General features: G+C 31.5%; 1 non-coding gene across 1 annotated transcript; it reads left to right on the plus strand.

Moving 5' to 3' along the window:
• The first annotated feature begins 1,623 nt into the window (after positions 1–1,623).
• Positions 1,624–1,698, plus strand: Trnat-cgu (transfer RNA threonine (anticodon CGU)). The gene is given in 2 exon segments: positions 1,624–1,659; positions 1,663–1,698. It is a non-coding gene; the product is annotated as a tRNA-Thr (tRNA).
• Positions 1,699–3,315: the final 1,617 nt, after the last annotated feature.

Consider the following 3,315-nt stretch of genomic DNA (forward strand, 5'->3'; position numbering starts at 1 on the left):
ATTTCATTGAACTGTCTGGTTTGGAAAAAAAGAAGAACAAAAGAACACTTTGAGGTTATCTCTACAACTGATAGAGCTTTCGCAGGTTTAAGTTACCTTTGCCTTGTTGATACCTATTCTCGTTTTTTAATTCATACATACAGTTCACTTAAATGTTATATACATGTATATTGCATGTTTTACCGGACATACACAGTTGTGAATTTTTCTAAAAAGTGTAGGTAAGAGCTTAGATCTAACGTACTGAACCATTTTTCTCAATTGTTAAACGTCATGCCATGAATTTAAGATAAGAAGTAGCTGATGAATTAACAAGTGAATCATTAAACATGTAAATTATTTTGCTTTGTATTCGCATAATTAAAAAAAGGCCTTTATCACTCATACATATGGGTATACTATACCATTTCAATAATTAAAACTAAGGACGCTTTTAAAAATTAAGGTTGCTGATCAAATATAAATTATTCACAAACGCGCTTAAAACACAAACTGTTCAACAAAAAAGTTTAACTAATTATGCTAATAATTTCGTTCAAAAATAATTTATTTATTTTCGATTTAATCATTCAATACATGTCACTGTGACATTTGCTATTAGAAAAACAAGTTTTCTTCCACAACTCATTTCAAAATTTAGATTAAAGAACAACTATGAGCTTAAACAAGGTATCTGAAAGACAATAAAAATTAATGATTTTCTGCAATCTTTTTTCTTCCCAATTAGATTTTTCTAAGAACTAATCTTACTGAAATAAAATCTTGACAAAAAATGTTTTAATCTGGAAGTTGTTTTTTTTTTAATCTCAGATCAAGAATAACGATTTGAACCCCTTTAACTCATTTGAATTTAAATCAAATATTATGGCAGTAATGTACTGTAATTAAATCTAAAACGGAACAAAACATTCAATAAATGAGACATGTTTTCGAATTCGTAATTTCACGTTGAATTCTGCCTAGGCCGGCACAATGAGGCGTGGACGTTAGCTAACAATTACCACTACTGTCAATAACAAACTGACTTAAACTGAGCCTGTAACATTTTCCAAATTTGCTAGTTTGGACATCCTTTAGCGATTCCGTTTTTCTTCTTTATTAAGGTTTACATCTTTAAGTAAAGAAAGACAGAATCACCATTACATTTAGCATAGATACATGCAAACGCGTTTCAGAGAGGAAAGATGCTGCCCATAATTTCAAAGTTAGTCTTGCTGTGCAATATTAATGATGAAGTATCAAACAGAAAAAGCGATCACATTTTGGGAGGAAGAAGAGTTAAAATCCTGTTCAACCAGGATTGCAGTTACATTGAACTTGTAGATCTGTCTTTTTGTGAATTGCAACTCGATTGTCTAGACGGTTTTCAAGAATTTCCACAAATTGTACATGGAATGAAAAACACAAACTTTAAAAGATATATGGGTAAAAACAATTCGATCAAAGGAGATCTAAATCCGAATAACATAAAAGCTTAGTCAGATGATAGAAGAGATTACCGAATAGCAGTATTTCAGAGGAATAAATGAGTTCGTAATAAATATATTAGAGCGATACATTGAACAAAATAGTTTCAGTTTATGATGATAAATAAATTATTTTAAAAAATATTGTTTTTCATAAGCCTCTATAGCTCAGTGGTAGAGCACTGGTCTCGTGAGTCGTGAGGGGTCGTGAGTTCAAACCTCACTGGAGGCAATTGTCTTTTACTGAAGGCGAAATTTTGTTAAATTTTATACCATCTGTAAATTGATTATGTGTCACTGTTTATATATCCAAAGTGCATAACACAACTGTGTTCAGATGCACAGTACGGAGCTGTATTTTAGTATTTAGAAAAGGGTATTTTACATAAATATTTAAATGTTGCACTAGCAATCAATGTTTGCTCCAACAATAAATAGAAAATATTTCAAATAAATAAATAAATAACTTGAATCTATAACAACATTTTTTACCATTTTATCCGCGTAAAAGATAAACACTACTACTAAAAAAACCTTAGTGGGTTAGATGAACAAAAACTAAAAGGTTTTCATCCGTTATATAAGTCTATATGACATATGGGTCGCGCCATGACAAAACCAACATAGTGCGTTTGAGACCAGCATGGATGCAGACCAGCCTGCGCATCCGCGCAATCTGATCATGATCCATGCTGTCCGCTTACAAACCCTATTACAAGTAAAGAAACTGATAAGGAACAGCATAGCTCCTGATAAGACTGCGCAGATGCGCAGGCTGGTCTGGATCCATGCTAGTCGCAAACGCACTATCTTGGTTTTGTCACAACGCGGTTCAATTATTATTATATTGCAAACCATCGCAAAGCAATTTCCTGTACACTTATTCAACATCAATATGAAATGTCTACATAATAAATGTATAAAAACAATATGTGAAGATTTTTTTCAAATGTCTGTGTTTCCTGCCATGCATTATTCAGGACAAATGTCTTATATTCAATGCTACAGATATCATAATTATGCCTATATAGTGATGTTCAGGTTGAACCTCTGTAGCTGATCTTTCCTGTTACTTACACATAATGCATATCTGATAAGTGTATAAGTTTATATTTCTGTAATAAGGATTATATTGATTTTACATTGATTATATATTGATTATATCAGTAAATTATTGATAGAGAGAAAGCAATAAGGAAGAAACAACTCTGCAGTTGCCGAATGTGAAATCTACTTGATAAAGGTTGAGTTTTATTCTTACAAAATGGCAAGTGTAAGTATTATTACACAAATGAGTATTTTATGACGTAGACAGAGCATATAATATTAATAAATTCCGAAGTTAAGATTTCTAATCTCATCCCGTCATGGAAAAATGACACTATCTTTGGTTCCCAATATGTACTTAGTAAAATTTTTCACAGACTGATACGCGTGCCTTGCTTACATCAAAATTTTCCATTTTTGTAAACATACCATTATTAGCCAATTATATTATAAAAATGTTTCCATTCTACTTCTAGATAGATTCTGTTGTGATATCTTGTTATCGTTACTCACTGGTAAGGTACCTGAACCATTTCTCCATTTTTTGCACCTTTTTTTCTGTTTTTTTGTTTGTTTGTTTGTTTGTTTGTTGTTGTTGGTTTTTTAGGGGGGGGGGATTAAGTACAGGTAGTATTTAATAGAGTGTTTGGGTGTCAAAAAACTTCTTTGTTAACATTTCATTGCTATTTTTAGGACGAATTTTTCTACAATTAGCTCAATTTTTGTCTAGAGACATCAAAGTGCTCTAAAACATTTAAGCATTATACAAAATATGCTTGCCCTTTCTAAAGGAGAAACATAT

The sequence above is a fragment of the Ruditapes philippinarum genome, unplaced genomic scaffold (assembly GCF_026571515.1).
Source record: "Ruditapes philippinarum isolate M1 unplaced genomic scaffold, ASM2657151v2 ctg673_1_1_1_1, whole genome shotgun sequence".
Classification (NCBI taxonomy): domain Eukaryota; kingdom Metazoa; phylum Mollusca; class Bivalvia; order Venerida; family Veneridae; genus Ruditapes; species Ruditapes philippinarum.